Source organism: Mauremys mutica, unplaced genomic scaffold (assembly GCF_020497125.1).
Source record: "Mauremys mutica isolate MM-2020 ecotype Southern unplaced genomic scaffold, ASM2049712v1 000486F_np12_subseq_1:109041_obj, whole genome shotgun sequence".
Classification (NCBI taxonomy): Eukaryota; Metazoa; Chordata; order Testudines; family Geoemydidae; genus Mauremys; species Mauremys mutica.
In genome coordinates, this window is record NW_025422978.1 from 64,842 (window position 1) to 85,605 (window position 20,764).

Sequence of the window (20,764 nt, forward strand, 5' to 3'; positions counted from 1 at the left end):
CTTCAGAACTAACATGCTGTGGGAAAGTGGAAATGTTGATAGCTCAAATAATTCAGTTTCTTCTGTGTCCTGTGTGTGTCTATCTGCTTTGTGTGTGTGACCAGTGGGGCTTTTTGTTTGCTCCTGGCAGGTTCAACCCTGTCAGATTTCTCTGTGGGGAGGGGCCAGAGAAAACAGACACCCTGGCCTTCTAGGTTGGGATTAGGCAAAGGAATAACAACCCTGTCCCAGAAAAAACAAAAAATGTTACAGAACAGTGGTAGAAACAGTGATAAAGAAACTGGTAAATAATCACAGTGTCCAGGCTTGAAGTAATCGGAAACACAGAATTCAAAAAGCAAAGCTCAGGGGCTATTTGGGGTTTATTCTCTGAGCTTAGCCATGTGCTATAGCACAGGGAGCACTTTTGGAAGTCTCCCATCCCACAACGGGGGAGAGGAAAAGGATTCTTAGGTTCTAGCATGGATTGAAGGAGGATGGTGATGGGGAATAAGGGACTCCCTCTGATTTACCCTAACTATGTCTGTGGTTGCAACAGGTGAAATGACATTTTCCCCTATCCCTGCCCTGTTCCTGCTCTTTGTTATAGTTCAATATAGTTTAAGTGCGGAAATTGATAATAAAAATATCTGCTCCCCAGCACAATCTGAAGCAACATCAGAGCAACTGGGAGTGAAACAATTTGTTCCCCAAGGGGGAACTTGATGACTAACAATTGCTGTGAAATGGGGGAACAGTATAACTGGGATGCTCAGGGTTTGTTTAGACTGGGAAAAGTGATGGAGTTTAGGTCAGGTCAAGGGGAAAGCTAATGCCAACCCCTGCACCTGGGTGCATCTGCACTACAATTTTTTACATTAAGATCACTAACTTGAGCAGCCAATGCCATGTACAGCCCTAGTGGATGTCAGGCTCAGGTAGTTTTTGCCTCAGTGTAGCTTGTTGGGATCAAATCTCTCTCCCCACCTGGAGGGATGAACATTCCTGGCAGGAGGGACACACACTCCTACGACTCTAAAGGAAAGGAGTTGATAGAAAAGATCACAGGACTGACCCCAAAGAAGGGTGAGCTGCAAAAGGCAGAAGCAGCAACTGATCTGGTGGAGCTGAGAGACCACGGTGAAGATGGTACAAAAATAACTAAGTAGGAATGAGCAAATGTGATTTTTTTTAAAAAAATTTTTTGGCCAACCCTAGTCAAGGGATTTATTACAGTTCTCTCTCATGTGGCTTTTCTGATGTCTAATGAGGCTTGAGTGCTTTTTGAAGCTTTTCCTGCACTCAGAGCATGTCTAGGGCTTCTCTCCAAGGTGGATTTTCCTATGTCTGATAAGGTTTGAGCGCCGATTGAAGCTTTTCCCACACTCAGTGCACATGTAGGGCTTCTCTCCTGTGTGGATTCTACAATGTCTGATAAGGACAGAGCTCTGACTAAAGCTTTTCCCACACTCAGAGCATGTGTAGGGCTTCTCCCCTGTGTGGATTCTCTGATGTAAGATGAGGTCTGAATGATGAAAGAAACATTTCCCACACTCAGAGCATCCATAAGATTTCTCACCCATGTGGATTTTCCTATGTTTGATAAGGTTTGAGCACTGACTAAAGCTTTTCCCACACTCAGAGCATGTGTACGGCCTTTCTCCTGTGTGGATTCTTCGATGTTTGATAAGGGCAGAGCAGTGACTGAAGCTTTTCCCGCACTCAGAGCACATGTAGGGCGTCTCCCCTGTGTAGATTCTCTGATGTATGATAAGGTTTGAGCGCCGACTGAAGCTTTTCCCGCACTCAGAGCATGTGTAGGGCGTCTCTCCTGTGTGGATTCTCTCATGTTTGATAAGGTTTGAGCTCTGACTAAAGCTTTTCCCACACTCAGAGCATGTGTACGGCCTTTCTCCTGTGTGGATTCTTCGATGTTTGATAAGGGCAGAGCAGTGATTGAAGCTTTTCCCACACTCAGAGCACATGTAGGGCGTCTCCCCTGTGTGGATTCTCTGATGTATGATAAGGTTTGAGCGCCGACTGAAGCTTTTCCCACACTCAGAGCATGTGTACGGCCTTTCTCCTGTGTGAATTCTTCGATGTTTGATAAGGGCAGAGCGGTGCTTGAAGCTTTTCCCACACTCAGAGCATGTGTAGGGTCTTTCTCCCATGTGGATTATTCGATGTGTGATAAGGGCAGAGCGGTGCTTGAAGCTTTTCCCACACTCAGAGCATGTGTAGGGTCTTTCTCCCGTGTGGATTATTCGATGTGTGATAAGGTGTGAGCGCCGACTGAAGCTTTTCCCGCACTCAGAGCATGTGTACGGCCTTTCTCCTGTGTGGATTCTACGATGTGTGTTCAGGGTAGAGCTCTGACTAAAGATTTTCCCGCACTCTGAGCATCTGTGGGGTGCTTCTCCTGTATGGATTCGCTGATGTGAGATGAGGGCTGAACTATCGATGAAGCATTTCCCACACTCAGCGCATTCATAAGGTTTCTCACCTGTGTGGATTGTCTGATGTCTGATAAGGGCAGAGCTCCGATTGAAGCTTTTCCCACACTCATGGCATGTGTAGCGTGTCTCTTCCAAGTTGATTCTGTCGCTTGTTATAAGGTCTGAGAGGATACTAAAGTTTTCCTCTGGCCTCCCCTGAGTCTCACAGGCTTTTGTTTTTTCTGGGAGCGCATAACTCCCGGAAACATTCCCTTTGGATCTTCCTGATAAAGTTCCATGTGGTTCTCCTTGATCAGCATCTTCCTGCTGGGGTTTCTCCTCCTCATTCTTACTCACCATCCCATCACCTGATGGGAGACAGAGAGAATCCAGGCATAGATCACTACCTGCACCGGAAAGAAAGAAAATCTCAGAGAGAGGAATGGAAAAAGGAATGAACAATCCAAAATATGTGTGGGAGAGATCAAACCTATCAGGTGCTGATTTTCCCCAAAACCTTCCACAGAGGAGAGAGGGATCAGTTTTGGTCTGCATCTCATGAGAACACTCAGGGGAAAGCGAGATCAGGGAGGGATCTGCTGCCAGTTGTCAGTCAGAATAGCAGGGAAGCCATGAGTGACATCTGCCATAATGATTCCACATCTGCAGGGGACAATCCTGAACCTGGAGAGCTCACAGGGTCTTTGTAGGGCATCCCGAATGTTTCCTGCATTCCCACACACTTGTTGAGTTGGTTTAACCAAGTCCTCACCTGTGCAGGCAGCTCTTGGAAGCACTTCTTTCTCAGAGCCCTGGAGGTCTGGGACCCACGGCTCTTCCCCTCGTTCCAGCTGCGAGATCACATCAGGTTTGGAAAGTGGAAACCCTACTGCAGGCAAAGAAAACCAGGGAGGTCAGTGAAATTTGTGGGATACTTGGCACAAAGAATAGTCCATGGTTTTAACCCCCAGCTCATTTTTAAGCAGTAACATCCCAAGGCCAGCTTCCTTGGCTCAAAGTGGCAGCAGAGTTATTATGATTATAAATCAGATGAATTACCTTAGTGCCTAAGGAGCAACTAACAGTGGGTCCCCATTGTGCTAGGTCAAGTACAAACAGAGAACAGTAGATGGCCCATGCCCTGAAGAATTTACAATCTAAATACACAAGACAGACACAGAATGGGGGAAGGGACAGAACCCACTGTTAGAATAGAGATATTCAGGCCTGCCTGTAAAGCCTAGACTTTAAGAACTTAGGGGTATTTTTATCACTTAGCTGCTTACAGGACTATGAAAACAAACAATCAAAATCACTGTCTGTATTTGTAAGGGCCTTCTCTCACTGTGACAGTCTGAGGCCTTGTTCTTAGGCTAAGGCCTTTGGCTAAGCAGCAGGGGCAGCCATAAGCTGGGAAGCGAAGGGTCACATCCTCACATCCCAAATCAGTCACACTGAAATAAGGTGCTATTGGGCTGTTAGGAAGATGATCCTGTCCTGATAGTGCCCATCACCACCAGATAAAGAAACAGATCTTAAAATGGTTAATGAAAACTTAGTTTGACAGCAGCCTGTCTGGCAAGAAATCACTTCTCAATGGTTGTGGTTGTGAAACGCTCATTTCTGTATTGTTTTATCTTTATGGCCACCACTTTTACCTTGTTAATCAGTCTGGTTGTCTAACTGGTTTTGTCTGCTGTATAATTAATTTTGCTAGGTGTAAGTTAATGAGGGTAGTGGGATAGAATTGGTTAGAGAATTATGTTTCAATGTGTTAGGATTGGTTAATTAAATTTCAGTACAATGATTGGTTAAGCAAAGGTATAGCTGACAATATTACTACATAATCTTAGTCAAACTGGAGGGGGAACATGAACAGGGAAAGGGGACAGAGGGTAAATGCTCTGCAGCATCAGAGCTGGTAAGGAGGTGTGATGCAGTAGGGACTGTCTGTGTGGGGGTGGGGAGAGTTACAGGGAGGATTTTAGGTGAAACTCAGGTATGCAGCTGTAACATGAGCTAGGCACGGGGGAGGGGAGGTCAACACCTTTGCCCGGGAAGCGAGACAAAGGCAGAGAGACGAGTGGAGAGGGTTGGGTCAGTCAGCTAGTGGCTGGGTAGGGGAACTTCAGGGGATCCTATGTTGGAATCCAGACACCCTGAACCCCCAGAAGGCCAGATTCAGGGGTCCTGGCTCTGAACACGAGCCCTGCTGTATCCTGTGTTCCTGTTGTCCAATAAACCTTCCATTTTACTGTCTGGCTGAGAATCACTGTGAGTCCCAGGAAGAGGGGTGCAGGGCCAGACTCCCCCACACTCTGTGACAACTGGTGGCAGCGGTGGGATATACTGCACCCCGTGGACGGCGCTTCCTGCAGTAAGTGACTGGGGAGCAGTAAAACGAAGGGGCGATTGCCGGGGTGATTAACCCCTGGGAGAGTGTGACCAGAGAGAAGGACTTTGCAGTAACAGGGTCCCCAGGGGATTGCAGCAAGCAGTCCCAGGGGCGGAGGAGTCTGCAGCTCGACCCTGGCAGAGGTGGTGACCTCAAGGACTGGCACACTAGGGGTCCCCCTGGAACCCATGGGGAGCGGCGAACACCCCGGCCTGCGAGCGGCCAGCAGGAAGATGTATGTCAAGCAGCGCAAGTGCGACCTGGTGGAGCTGTGCAAGGAGAGGGGGCTGCACAGAGGGAAGCTCACCAAGGACCAGCTGATTGCCCAGCTGGAGGACAGAGATCACGTGAATGAACTGATCCCTGTCTCTGCGGGAAGCAGCCTGGCAGATGCAGTACAGGCACCAGTGTCTGTTCCAGCTGGGAGTGGTCAGCCGGCTGCTGAGGGCTTCCCGAGACCCCTCCCTCCTAGGGGGAGGGGGAGGAGGAGCCCAGCGACTGCCGAGGGTACCGTGACCCCCCCCGGCCAGCAGGGGGTCATCCCGGCGAAGCTCACTCCCCAGCAGGGGATCGTCCCGGCGACGCTCATCTGTGGAGCGCATGCGGCTGGAATGGGAGAAGGAGCTAAAACTGAGAGAGCTGAAGGATCGTGAGGAACAGAGAGAACATGACCGGAAGGAGAAGGAGAGACAGAGGGAACATGACCGGAAGGAGAACGAGCGACAGCGTCAACATGAGCTGGCCCTGCCGAGGCTGGGGGGCAGCAGGCCCTGGGCTGTGGTGAGTGAGGGGGGGCCCAGGATGGCGCGGAGCTTTGATAAGTCCATCCTGGCCCCGCGTAAGGAGGGGGAGGACATGGATGACTTCCTGGGTGCCTTTGAGACGGCCTGCGAGCTGCACCAGGTAGATCCTGTGGACAGGCTCCGGGTTCTCACCCCCTTACTGGACCCCAAGGCCGTGGCATTGTACGGCCAGCTGGGAGAGGAGGAGAAAGGGGACTACAAACTATTCAAGCAGGCCCTGCTGTGCGAGTTTGGGCTGACTCCTGAGATGTACCGGGAGAGGTTCCGGAGTCAGTATAAAACCCCTGAGGTCTCCTATCTGCAACTAGCCGTCCGCATGGAGGGATACGCCAGCAAGTGGGCAGATGGGACCCAGATGCCGGGGGACATGATTAAACTGCTGGTGCTGGAGCAGCTGTATGAGTGGTGCCCATCCGACCTGAGGCTGTGGTTAAGGGAGCAAAAGCCGGAGAACCCGCGACATGCAGGGCGGCTGGCCGATGACTTTGTGAAGAGCCGGTCGAGGGGTGGCAGGGAGGAGCCCCAAAGGAACAGGCCCGTCGCGATGCAGAGAGAGAGTCATCCTGGGACCCCCCAAAGGGGGAATAGGGAGAACCCCCTCCCAAGGGGAACGGCCAGCGCCAGGGACAACCGCCCGACTCGAGGGGACCAACGGGACATAAGCTGCTATCACTGTGGCCAGAGGGGCCACATACGGTCCCAGTGTCCCAGGCTCAAGGACAAACTGAGCAGACCAACCCCACACTGGGTCAACTTGGTAGAGACCCAGCCGGATGAGGGGCACCGTTCGCAGGAAAGGGGGGCTGGCCGCGTACCACCTGCAAAGGAGGGTGGGGGGCCCCAGGTCGGCTCCTCCGAGGGGCTGGATGCTCCCGGCCCTGAGTTTTTGGTTTACAGGGTGGGCACGGGGCTACCCCTCTGGAAAGAGTGCCTTGTTTCCCTGGAAGTAGACGGGAGGGAGGTCACTGGGTACTGGGACAGGGGCGCAGAGGTGACACTGGCCCGGCCCGGGGTGGTGGCCCCAGATCGGATGGTGCCCAACACCTTCCTGACCCTGAGGGGTGTGAGCGGGACTCCATTCAAGGTGCCCGTGGCAAGGGTACACCTGAAGTGGGGGGCCAAGGAGGGCCCCAAGGACGTGGGGGTACACCTCCATTTGCCCACAGAGGTGCTAATGGGGGGGGGACCTCGAGGACTGGCCAAGCAACGCCCGGGGTGCCCTGGTCGTGATCTGTAGTCAGTCGGCGCAGGGCACTGCGCCCTGACAACGGGGAAGGTACTCTGCCCGAGGCGCAGGATGACCCTGACCTGGTGGGGAGGGAACGACCAGGGACACGGCTCAGAGAGGCTGCAGCCGCAGACCCAGCCGGAGAGAGAGAGCAGGTCCCCATCCCTGTCCCAGCTGCTGAGTTCCAGGCCGAGGTGCAGAAAGATCCCTCTTTGCAGAAGCCCAGGGACCGGGCTGACCTCAATGCGGTACAGAACATGAGGAGAGGTTGCAAGGAGAGTTTCCTGTGGGAGGAGGGGTTCCTGTACCGAGAATGGGCCCCCGCCGGGGAAGTGGAGTCATGGGGGATCAGGAGGCAGCTGGTGCTTCCCCAGAAGTTTCGCCACAGGCTCCTGTACCTGGTCCATGACATCCCCCTCGCAGGGCACCAGGGAATCCGGCGCACCAGGCAGAGGCTGCTACAGAACTTTTACTGGCCTGGGGTCTTTACCCATGTCCGACAGTACTGCCGATGCTGTGACCCCTGCCAGCGGGTGGGGAAGGCCCGGGACAAAAGGAAAGCAGCTCTGAGGCCTTTGCCCATCATAGAAGAACCTTTCCAGAAGGTGGCCATAGACATGGTGGGACCTCTCAGCAAGGCGACCCGGTCAGGGAAGAAACACATCCTGGTGGTGGTAGATTTCGCCACTCGCTACCCCGAGGCGGTGGCCTTGTCCTCTACCGAAGCAGACACCGTGGCGGATGCGCTGCTGACCATTTTCAACCGGGTGGGGTTCCCCAAGGAAGTCTTAACGGACCAGGGTTCCAACTTCATGTCGAACCTGCTCCAGTCCCTGTGGGAGAAATGTGGGGTCCGACCCAGCTGGGCCTCAGTGTATCACCCCCAGACCAACGGGCTGGTGGAGAGGTTCAACGGGACGCTAAAGATGATGCTAAAAACATTTATGCACCAGCACCCACAGGACTGGGACAAGTATTTACCTCACCTGCTGTTTGCATACAGGGAGGTACCCCAGGAATCAACTGGGTTCTCGCCTTTCGAACTGTTGTATGGAAGGCGGGTAAGGGGGCCCCTGGACCTGATGAGAGACGAATGGGAGGGGAAGGCCGCTCCCGATGGAGAGTCGGTGGTGGAGTATGTCCTGGCCTTCCGGGAAAGACTTGCCGAGCTCATGGGCCTGGCCAGGGAGAATCTGGCCCGAGCCCAGAGGAAGCAGAAGGTCTGGTATGACCGTACGGCGCGGGCCCGCGCCTTCGCCACCGGGGATCAAGTGATGGTTCTCGTCCCCGTGAGGAAAAACAAACTCCAGCCTGCCTGGGAAGGGCCCTTCAAGGTTGTCAAGCAACTAAATGTGGTAAACTATGTGGTGGAGCTGTCGAGCCGGGCGCACCACCACCGGGTGTACCACGTGAATATGATGAAGCCGTATTATGACAGGGGGAATATAGTGTTGGCCGTGTGTGGATATTGGGAGGAGCCGGGAGATGACCCTTTAGTGGATCTATTTCCAGGGACAAAAGCTGGTTCCCCCCTGGAGGCAATTCCCCTCTCTGATCAGCTGACCCTGGCCCAGCATGCTGAGATCAGAGGGGTGCTGCATCTATACCGACAGCTGTTTTCCAACCAGTCTGGACGCATTAATTTGACTGTCCAACGGGTGGAGACTGGGTCACACCCTCCTATAAGATGCTCCCCGTTTCGAGTCACTGGGAAAACTGCCCAGGACCTAGAAAGAGAGGTCAGGGACATGTTGGCCTTGGGGGTGATCCAGCCATCCGCCAGCCCCTGGGCCTCCCCAGTGGTGCTGGTCCCCAAGAAGGACGGGTCGATCCGGTTCTGTGTGGACTATCAAAAGCTCAATGCCATCACCGTAGCTGATGCCTACCCCATGCCCAGGCCTGACGAGCTCCTAGACAAGCTGGGAGGCGCTCGGTACCTCACCACCATGGATCTTACAAAGGGCTACTGGCAAGTGCCGCTGGACGCAAATGCCAGGCTGAAATCGGCCTTCATCTCCCCTCTGGGGCTCTAGGAGTTTCTGACCCTGCCCTTCGGCCTCAAGGGAGCGCTGGCCACCTTCCAGCGCCTGGTGGATCAGCTACTGAGGGGGATGGAGAGTTTTGCCGTGGCGTATATTGACGACATCTGCGTCTTCAGCCAGACCTAGGAGGACCACGTGTCCCAGGTTAGACAAGTGCTGGACCGACTCCGGGAGGCTGGGCTAATCGTAAAGGCTGAGAAGTGCAAGGTGGGAATGGCTGAAGTAGCTTACCTGGGCCATCGGGTGGGGAGCGGCTGCCTAAAGCCGGAACCGGCCAATGTGGAGGTGATCAGAGACTGGCCGGCTCCCCAAACCAAAAAGCAGGTCCAGGCCTTTATCAGGATGGCAGGGTACTATCGAAGATTCATGCCCCACTTTAGCGCCATAGCCGCCCCCATCACTGAGCTGTGCAAGAAGGGGAAGCCAGACAAGGTAGTCTGGACTGAGCAGTGCCAGCAGGCTCTCCGGGCGCTGAAGGAGGCTCTGCTCGGTGGCCCAGTTCTGGCAAACCCAGACTTTGACAAGCCCTTTATGGTGTTCACCGACGCCTCAGACACGGGACTGGGGGCGGTGTTGATGCAGGAGGATGAAAAGGGGGAGACACCCCATCGTGTACCTGAGCAGGAAGTTGCTACCCCGGGAGCAGAACTATGCGGCCATCGAGAAGGAATGCCTGGCCATGGTGTGGGCCCTTAAGAAACTGGAGCCCTATCTCTTTGGGCGCCACTTCACCGTGTACACCGACCACACTCCCCTGACCTGGCTGCAGCAGATGAAAGGAGCCAACGCCAAGCTCCTGAGGTGGAGCCTGCTCCTGCAGGACTATGACATGGACGTGGTCCATGTGAAGGGAAGTGCCAACCTGATAGCAGACGCACTGTCCCGGAGAGGGGGCCCTGAACTTCCCCGGGTCACTGGGCAGAGTGACCCTGCTCAGTTCAATCTCGAAGGGAGGAGAGATGTGATGCAGTAGGGACTGTCTGTGTGGGGGTGGGGAGAGTTACAGGGAGGATTTTAGGTGAAACTCAGGTATACAGCTGTAACATGAGCTAGGCACGGGGGAAGGGAGGTCAACACCTTTGCCCGGGAAGCGAGACAAAGCCAGAGAGACGAGTGGAGAGGCTTGGGTCAGTCAGCTAGTGGCTGGGTGGGGGAACTTCAGGGGATCCTATGTTGGAATCCAGACATCCTGAACCCCCAGAAGGGCCAGATTGAGGGGTCCTGGCTCTGAACACGAGCCCTGCTGTATCCTGTGTTTCTGTTGTCCAATAAACCTTCCATTTTACTGGCCGGCTGAGAGTCACTGTGAGTCCCAGGCAGAGGGGTGCAGGGCCAGACTCCCCCACACTCCGTGACAGGAGGACACAGGGAAAATGCTCTGCGGTGTCAGAGCGGATAAGGGGGACACGCCGCTGAAGACCCCAGGCCCCCTGAATCCTCTGGGCGGCCCTGGGTGACAATCACTCCCTTGTCTCTGTCGGGTATTCCATTGATGTAGGTTACTCCCAGCCAGTCCTTAATGACCCATTCATATCACCCCATGACAGCTACATGAGAAAACACCTCATGTCTCCTGCTCTTTACAATCATAGCAATACCAATCACAGCAGGAAACTGAGGTGTGTATTGGCATCATACAAGTATCACCAAAAGTCTCACCTCTATCACACACACACACTGCTCACAGCCCCTGGAGAGAAAGCAAAGCACAGGAACTGGGCGTTAGTCCAGCAAACACAGTGGAGGACAAGCTGCAATCCTCACACTCTGGTCAAAAAGGAGAGGCAGGTGGGTCCCTGCCCACAGAGAGGGGCTGGCTACAGGCCTGATACCTGAGGGGCCATTCCTTGAGCAGACCATGGAGGCAGGTCAAAGGCTTCACTACCCCAGAACAGTGACACTGCAAAAGCACATTTTGGGGAATTAGGAAATCTAGTGACTCAGGTGTAATGGGAGGGAGAATTAAACTCCCCCAGTGGGAGGAGAAGGCTGGGGAACTACACACTAACATTCAGGAGCAACAGCCTCTAATTCTTCCGGAAAAGGAGAAGGTCAGAAACAAGAACTGGGCCACGCAGCCTCAGGAGGGACAGGCTCAGAGATCCAAGGAGCCTGGAGGGAAGACAGCTTGTGGCTGCTGCAGATGGGGAGAGGGGGGACAAGACTCTCTCCAAACTCTCACACTTCTTGACCCCGACCTGATTTTACGATCTATGACCCAGTCTCACGTCTTGTGGGCAATTTCATACTCGCTAGAGGTAAGATGTCATGATCAGAGAATCGCTTATTAGCTTGGACCATGTGTGGAGGGGCAAGGAGGTGAACATAAAGAAACGGGTTATTCAGGGCAGGTCGACACTACAGCCGGGATCGACGCTCTGAGATCGATCTAGCTGTGGTCGATTTAGTGATACGATTTAGTAAACGTGGCCTAAGCTTGCTACAGTTCAGGGCCTTATATTAAGTTGAGGCTTTGTGAGAGTGGTTATGCTGAAGTCTGGGATTTACCTGAGGTTTGGGTAGGGATTCAGGGTTAAAGGTCTGGGATCCCTCACAGCTCTAGATCCCCAAACCTCTCCTCCCTCCCACTGACCCACCCAGCCCACTTCCTGGGTGCCCTTCCCCCACACTCCCCTCCCCTTCTTCCCATTACTGGCAGCTGGCATCACCTCCCAGCGCCTTGGGAGCTTCTTGTGTTCCCTCCTCGTCTCTCATTACCTCCTCCCTCCCTGCTGCCTGCTAGTCTATGGGAGATAAGGAAAGAAAGGGGGGACAAAGAAACTTGTCAAAACTTGGGTGATGAATAAAGGTATAAAGTTATTACTGCTCAGGTTCTTTAGAGACCCCATAGCTTCTAATAACCCAGGGGACAGGACTCCTTACCCAGCGAGGTCACTGTCTCATAGTTCTCCCGCATGACATCCCTGTAGAGGGCTCTCTGAGTGGGGTCCAGCAGAGCCCATTCCTCCCTGGTGAAATACACAGCCACCTCCTCGAAGGTCACCGGCCCCTGAAAGAGCAAGAGTCCAACACTCAGTATCTGCTGCCTCACTCACAGCCCCACTACTCACAGAACAGCAGCACCAGGTAAATGGAAGCTCCGGGAGGCCCATGTTAACAGAGTCCCACCTCACCTTGCTTAGAGCAGCCAGGAGGCATCAGAGGGTAGAAAGAGAGAACCTTTGTGTCTCCCAGCTGACAGACGGAGGCAGGGTCATCACATTTATCACATAGCTACTAGCCAGGACTTGATATGGGGCTGTCTCTGGACCCTGCTGGTGGCTCACTGGTAGGAATCCCAACACTCTCCAAATAAAATATATGGAAGAAAGGGGAAGTCAATAGTAAAGAATCTAAGTTAGAAGGTCAGAATTGTAGAAAGCTGGCAAGGGAAGCTAACAGAAATCAATGATCAACCAATGAAAATAAGAAGGAAGTTTTTAAAAGTACAAAATTAATCCTAACAATGGTAGTGCTACATTACTAGATGGAAATGGCAGAATTATCAACAATCATGGAGAAGAGGTAAAAGTGTTCAATAAATATTTCTCTCCTGGATTTGGAGAAAAACAGATGATGTAACTCATATCATAAGATGTTGGGATGGAAAGACTGTCAGCGTCAACAATAGCTCACGAGGACGTTAAACAGCAGCTATTAAAGTTAGATGTGTTTAGATCAGTGGGTCCAGATAACTAGAGTTTTGAAAGACCTGCTGGAGGAGCGTGGTGGACTGTTAATGTTGATTTTAATTAGGACTTGGAACACTTGGGAAATTCCAGAAGACTGGAATAAAGCTAATGCGGTGCCAATATTTAAAAACTATAAAAGAGATGACGCAGCTAATGACAAGTGTGTCAGTCTGAAATCGATACTGGGCAAGAGAATGGAGCAGCCGATACTGGATTTCATTAATAAAGAAAGGAGGGTAATTTAATTAGTACCCATTAAAAAGGTGTAGGCACAATAGATCCTATCAAACTAACTGGATATCCTTACTGGATGAGATCAAAAGTTTGGTTGCAGCTAATAGTACTGATGTAATATACGTAGCTTCAGCACAATATTTTGACTAGAAAGATACAAAATACACATGGCATACATTAAATAGATTAAAAACTGGGATTTTAAATAGGGAACCATGGTCGAGTGGATTTCTTTCTAGCGGGTTCCCAAAAGGATTGGATCTTGGCCCTGTGCTATTTAACATTCTTATCAATGACGTGGAAGAGAATATAAAATCATCACCAATAAAGTTTGTAGTTGTCACAAAGACTGGGGGTGGGGGAACTAATGAAGTGTCAGTAGGTTCAGGTTTCAGCACTGGGAGTCTGGGAAGTTGTCCCAGCCCTGGCTGGACGGTTATTTCCTGTTCCACAAAGACAGGAAGTTTCATTCCCAACACCTGTGCCTTGAAATTAGGACCTATCTGACACTACAGCCCATATTCAGCATAGTGGCAGGATTATAATATGATTAGGACATGAGGCATTTTGTACAAAATGAGTCGTGTGGTGTCACTGGAAAAGTTATGATTTGCTGAATATGATTATCCTACCTGTATGCACGGATCATGTTTGTACCTGAAGTTATGGATATTGACTCTGTATCTGTCTTTCAAATGTGCTTACTCTGGGTAACAGCCACAACTAGCCTTTCAGGTACAACAATGAAGAAGCCAGACAGTGTTCATGGATCACCAACACAGACAATGGATTGTGGAAGAGCTTAGCCCTCCTGTGAACGTTTTAGCCAGCCTATGAGTCATGGCTACTATCACTCAGCAGGGCACTCTAGGGCATGTGACCAGACCACATGACAATGAACTTCATTTTGGTACCTGTATTTTTCCACAAACTGGACTGGGAACTGAGTTTAGAACAAAGGGTTCCTGCCATATGGAAAAGGTACATAAGGTGGGGTGTGACATCATCTCTCGGCCTCATTCCCTACAGAAAAGAACTCCTGGAAGCACCTGAGGAACAAAGATTGAACTGGGGGAAGTGCTGGTTCCAGGGTAAAGGGATTTCTAGCTTGTGTATGGAAACTTGGTGGACTGCTTGTATCATCAGTCAGGGTGAGAAATTGCTAATTCACATTCTATCCATCTAGCATGTCAGGCTTGGTTTGAGTTTACTAGTGGAGTTCCTCAGGGATCAGTTTTGGGTCCAATCTTATTTAACCTTTTTATTACTGACCTTGGCACAAAAAGCGGGAATGTGCTAATAAAGTTTGCGGATGACACAAAGCTGGGTGGTATTGCTAACACAGAGAAGGACCGGGATATCATACAGGAAGATCTAGATGACCTTGTAAACTGGAGTAATAGTAATAGGATGAAATGTAATAGTGAAAAGTGCAAGGTCATGCATTTAGGGATTAATAATAAGAATTTTAGTTATAAATTGGGGACACATCAGTTGGAAGTAACGGAGGAGGAGAAGGACCAAGGAGTATTGGTTGATCACAGGATGACTATGAGCCGCCAATGTGATATGGCCATTAAAAAAGCTAATGCAGTTTTAGGATGCATCAGGCGAGGTATTTCCAGCAAAGGAGGTGTTAGTACCGTTATATAAGGCACTGGTGAGACCTCATCTGGAATACTGTGTGCAGTTCTGGTCTCCCATGTTTAAGAAGGACGAATTCAAACTGGAACTGGTTCAGAGACAGGCTACTAGGATGATCCGAGGAAAGGAAAACCTGTCTTATGAAAGCAGACTCAAAGAGCTTGGCTTGTTTAGCCTAACCAAAAGAAGGTTGAGAGGGGATATGATTGCTCTTTATAAATATATCAGAGGGATTAATATTAGGTAGGGAGAGGAATTGTTTAAGCTTAGTACGAATGTGGACACAAGAACAAATGGGTATAAACTGGACACTAGGAAGTTTAGACTTGAAATCAGACGAAGGTTTCTAACCATTAGAGGAGTGAAGTTCTGGAACAGCCTTCCAAGGGGAGTAGTGGGGGCAAAAGACATATCTGGCTTTAAGACTAAGCTTGATAAGTTTATGGAAGGGACAATCGGTTCTAAAAAAGCTTTTAAATTTAACAAAGGCTCGGGCAGCTGTCCCCCCCGGCCCCAGCTCACCTCCCCCTCTCCTCCGAATGTTCTGCCCTCCTTCTCCTCCCCATCCCCTGCTTCCCACAAATCAACCAGTCCTGGCCCCAGGCAGTGTGATAAGGGGGCAGGGAGGAGGTGTTCGGTGAATTGTGGGGGGTGGATAGGGGTCGGGGCAGTCAGAGGGCATGGAACAAGGGAACTGAATGGGGGCAAGGGTCCCAGGGGGCAGTCAGGAAGGAGCAGTGGATGAGGTGGTGGGGGACAGTCACGGGACAGGGAAGGGGGGGATGGGTCAGGGGTCCCCGGGGGGGTGTCAAGGAGCAGGGGGGGTTCGACGGGGCACAAACCCTCGTGAGGTGAGGAGGAAGGAACCTGTTGTTACTATTTTGGCAGGTCATCACTGGCTCCCACCCTCCTATACATTTACTGCTTCTCTCCCTCCAAGCAGAACCCACCACCAGCAACCTGAGAATCCCTTACCTGAGCCAGCTCCATTGAAGCCATTTCCTTCCCCCTGGGAGAGGGGATGATCTGGAGCAAAACGTAGACCTTAATTTGTAGCCTGCCAGGGCGAGAAGGGCAATGTGAGAGAATGCAGACAGGGTTTCTGTCCTTTCCACATGTCGATTCCCCCCAGCATTGTTCCCTGCTAATGGACATTCTAGGTTCTGCCACACTGTGAAGCACAGAGTGACCGTATCCCAGTACAGGCCTAGCCCCCTCCCACCAGGGTGTGACCCTCTGACACATGGTGAAACCCTCCCAGCAGCAGAGTCTGTTACGCTTATCAAGTTTGCGGGCGATACCAAGCTGGGAGGGGTTGCAAGGACTTTGGAGGATAGAACTGAAATTCAAAATCATCTGGACAAACTGGAGAAATGGTCTGAAGAAAACAGGATGGAATTCAAAAAGGACAAATACATAGTACACCGCTTAGGAAGGATCAATCAGTTGCACACATACAAAATGGGAAATAACTGCCTAGGAAGGAGCGCTGTGGAAAGGGATCTGGGGGTCAGAATATGAGTCAACAGAGTTACGCTTTTTTTGCAACAGTAAGTATCATTCTGGGATGTATTAGCAGGAGTATTGTAAACAAGACACGAGAAGTAATTCTTCCGCTCTACTCCGCACTGATTAGGTCTCAACTGGAGTAGTGTGTCCAGTTCTGGGGGCCACATTTCAGGAAAGATGTGGACAAATTGGAGAAAGTCCAGAGAAGAGCAACAAAAATGATTAAAGGTCTAGAAAACATGGCCTGTGAGGGAAGATTGAAAAACCTGGGTTTGTTTAGTCTGGAGAAGACTCAGAGGGGACACAATCACAGTTTTCAAGTACATAAAAGGTTGTTACAAAGATGCCAGAAAAAAATTGTTCTTCTTAACCTCTGAGGATAGGACAAGAAGCAATGGACTTAACTTACAGCAAGGGCAGTTTAGGAAGGAGATTAGGAAAAAAACTTCCTAACTGTCAGAGTGGCTAAGCACTGGAATAAATTCCCAAGGGAAATTATGGAATCCCCATCACTGGGGATATTTAAGAGCAGGTTGGACAAACACCTGTCAGGGACTGTCTAGATAATACTGAGTCCTGCCTTGAGTGCAGGGGACTGGCCTAGATGACCTCTCGAGGTCCCTTCCAGTTCTATAATTCTCTGAACCAAAAGTCAGAGAAGAGCAGAATCAAAGGAGTCACTCTGGGGATTCTCCCTGTCACTGTCCCCAAGGCAGCTCTCTCAGGTTTACAAAGCTGTTTGATGCTTTAGCCTTTATACAGTCTCTCCTGGCAGTGCCCCCTTCGTGGGCTGGGCCTAGTTTTAGCCCTTGGGAAGCGTGACCCCGGGGGCTGAGACTGGGCCTTCTTGCCTCAGCACATCTCGTTCCTTTCTGTGGCTCCCCAGTGAGTCCCAATGAGTAGATACTCCTCATATAGTCTGTGAACATAAGAGCTGCCCACTGCATCAGACCAATGATCCGTCTAGCTCAGTGGCCAATGCCAGGTGCTTCAGAGGGAATGACCAGAACAGGTAACCATCAAGTGATCCATCCCCCGTCACCCATTCCCAGCTTCTGACAAACAGAGGCTAGAGACACCATCCCTGCCCACCCTGCCTGTGACACTGGCAGATGAGGTGTTAGCTCTTGCACAAGCCCCCATGTCTTCATTGAACAGGGACAAACGCATCGCTGGAATCAGTCTGACTCACCTGTGTTAGTATTAGGTATTAGGATTATAAGAATGCGCTTACACTTTATTGAATGCTTGTGAGTTGCTGCCTGGGTTAATATCTGACTAGTTGCATTGTGAGCCTCTGTGGCTCTGTAAATCACCACACAGGAGAGAGACTTTACCTAGATGACATGCTGATTGGCAACCGAATGCATTTCACCCTGCCTGGCAGGAAAGGTTCATCAACACCAGACAGACTATTATGCGATGTGAAAGACGACAAAAGACTGTTGTTGTGCTCTTGACTTCCCAGTAGCTGACTTTGCAGCTCAGAGCATATGGCAGGAAGGGGATAAAAAGCCCCATACAGAAAGAACTAATTATCTGTATGCTGCTTGGACTCTGGGGGGCAAAGTTTCTAGGCATAAGCAAGAGATCCCCAGTTGATTAGCCTGGGTTAGCCCTAAGGAAGTGGGTTTGACAAAATTCATTGTGTCTATTTCTTTCTTTTAATTTCAATAGATAACGATATTTATTTTTAAGCCCTTTTTTCAGTGTTTACAATTTCAACGTTCAGAGCTGTGGGAAGTTACGGGGGTCGTCAGACAACAATTATTTAATAACAGTAACTGTTGAGAGTCCAAAAGCCAAATCATATAACTGTTCAAAGAGAAATTCTCAATGTCACACCCAAAATATACAGTGTAAATATCCTTAAATCAAACTCCACTTTCTCCAGAAGCATTTCTGTATATTACCTATATAAATATTTTTTCATCTGTGTGTGTGTACAGTGAAATTAACATTTACTGCAATTTATTCATAAAAATCCAATCCTTTCAAGCGTAATTTTAAGTAATGAAGTACTTGAATTCTTTCACTTCCTAGATTGGAATGTTTCACTTCAGAATAATTACAGCCTCCTTGTGATGTATTTCACTCTCAGTACTGTAACCCCCTCGTGATGTAGCTCCTGTCTAGGAGCTCTGCTGAAGCCAGTGGCATTATGATCAGGTGACACACTGACATGAGAAGAGACACATGGGGGAGGGGGGAGGATGAGGTAACATGGAGGCTACCAGAGTTGAACGTGGCCGTAAGAGCAAACACTCTCTCAGCCTCTCCTCTCTCCCACCTCCCAGAGTCAGTAATTCTGAGAAATCGTTCCCTGAAATCTAAATAGCCCTAGTATCAGAGACAGCGATTAACGCAGGTACCTTAGGGGCTGCAGCACCAACCCCCTGCCTGGATGAGGAGGGTGAAGAATTACAGTAGAAATGGGTAAGGTTGGGAGAGGGCACAGCTGATGGGGGTCTGGGAGATGAGTTGACCAAGAGGCCAGAACTCATGGGGGGTTTCGGAGAAGAAGTCAACAGGACTGGGTAGAGGCACTTCAGTGTATGTATTTAATTTAGAAACTTTTCATTCCCATCTAAACACCTTGGAGCTAAGCTGGGTTGATGCATTTCCACTTACAGTGGTACAGTTGTAATTAGGTGCTTAATCAGATGCTCATGCAGCACAAAGCAGTCAATAATGGGTGAGCTTCCATTCATTAACTTGACTGTGTGCTGTGCATCGCTTTGAAAAAAAGATGCTGTGAAGGAGTGTCAACATTTTAGGCATTAAGAAATGGTAAGTAGGTGTCAGTTCATTTCTCATGCATTCCTCTCCTAATTTTAATGTCAGTTTTGAATCAGTATTAATACCATGTTGTTTTAACAGCAGTAGGGTCCATTTGTATAATTGTTTGCAAGATTTCATTGGATATTGTGACCCAGCCGTCTTCACCTTTTATTTTCAGATTCCTAAATACCCCCCAGCGCACCTCTCCTCACAGACTGCAGGCCCTGGCTGGTGACATGTTCCTTAGAGAGCAAACACCTGACGAGCCCTTTTGCCCTCAAACACGCATTTGGCTCTTTGACGTTGCTTTATCCGCCCCACCAAAAAAAGCTAAAGGGAACCCGGTCATTACAGCCGACCGCACTAGGTATCGTTCTACCAGCTCTGGGCCAACATTCAAATCATTCTGTTTGTTTATCTTTCATTCCGCTTTGCAATTCTTAGATCCCATTTAAAAACTGGAAGTGAAATAACTGAAGCAAGTTAAGAAGAGAGCGGCACCTGGCATAGGTGAGGGTAAAACAATAAATGGAAAGACCTGACTATGGAAAAAGGAACATTGCCAACTATCAGAGCCCCAGACCCCCGTCCAGCTGAACCCACCCCAGCCAGGCATATCAAGCTGGGTCCCTGAAAAATCGCCCAGCCTGTCTGGCAGTGAACGCTGCGTGTTCCAGGCAGAGCTACGGTGTGTGCGTCTGCTCTGCTGACATGCTGCTTTGGTACAGAAAGCACCATGGCCACAGGGAGCAGAGACATGGACTCCTACAAAACACAATCCCACATACACCTCCAATGCCGCATTCCCTCCCCACTGTCTGCCATCCCCTCCCCCACCTCCACATGGCCATTCTCAGCCTACTGCAAACACTTCCTCCCAGCCTTCAGCGCTACAAATAAATAAAACATGGTGTTACAAAAGGTAGATTGTGCAGAGAAACCTGATCTGGACGTCAGTAAGGTTTTTGATACAGTTCCACATGGGAAACTATTCGTTAAATTGGAGACGATGGGGATTAATATGAGAACCGAAAGGTCAAAAAAGAATTGGTTAAAGGGGAGTCTACAAGGGGGTCATATTGAACGGTGAGTTGTCAGGCTGGAGGGAGTTACTAGTGCAGTTCCTCAGATCAGTCTTGGGACCAATCTTACTCAACACTTTTACTAGTGATCTTGGCACAAGAAGTGAGAGTGGGACACAGAGCCTGGAGGGATTGCCAATATGGAGGAGGACAGGAAAATCATACAAGAAAATCTGCATGTCCTTGAAAGCTGGAGTAATAGAAATGGGATGAAAATCAATAGTGCACAAATTCTAGTTCTTAGTCCCCAAGTGCATAATTTTGCAATAAGATGGGGATTTGTCAATTGGAAGTGACAGAGGAGGAGACTGGTTGATCACAGGATAATTATGAGCTGCCAATGTGATGCAGCCGTGAAATAGGTTAATGCAGTCCTAGGATACATCAGGTGAGGGATTTCCAGCAGACACATAGAATCATAGATTATTAGGGTTGGAAGGGACCTCAGTAGATCATCTAGTCCAATCCCCTGACAGATTTTTGCCCCAGATCCCTAAATGGCCCCCTCAAGGATTGAACTCACAACCCTGGGTTTAGCAGGCCAATGCTCAAACCACTGAGCTACACATGAAAGGGTTACTACTGTTATAAAAGGCACCGATGAGACCTCATCTGAAATACACCTCTACCTTTTGCCCTTAAAGTCTGTGAGTCTATAAGCTGTGCTTTGTGTTGCACAGACACTGATGGAGATCAGGGCCCCATCGTGCAGCACATGGCAGAGACCCTGACTGAGATCAGCAGCCCCATTCTGCTGGGCTCTGCACAGAGAGGGACAGTCCTTGCCCCAAAGAGATCACAATCCAAGCAGACAATGGGGAGGAGGAAAACACAGAGGGGCTGTGACTTCCCCAAGGTCACCAAGCAGGTCAGGGACAGAGCCAGGAACAGACCCTGTTAATGCCAGAGCCCTGTCACCCGCAGCTTGGAAAGGTCCCCA

The 20,764-nt window shown here is 50.1% G+C and overlaps 1 pseudogene; it reads right to left on the minus strand.

The window, feature by feature from the left end:
- Positions 1 to 1,226: 1,226 nt before the first annotated feature.
- LOC123357290 lies at positions 1,227 to 2,529 on the minus strand (annotated as a pseudogene).
- Between the last annotated feature and the right edge of the window lie 18,235 nt (positions 2,530 to 20,764).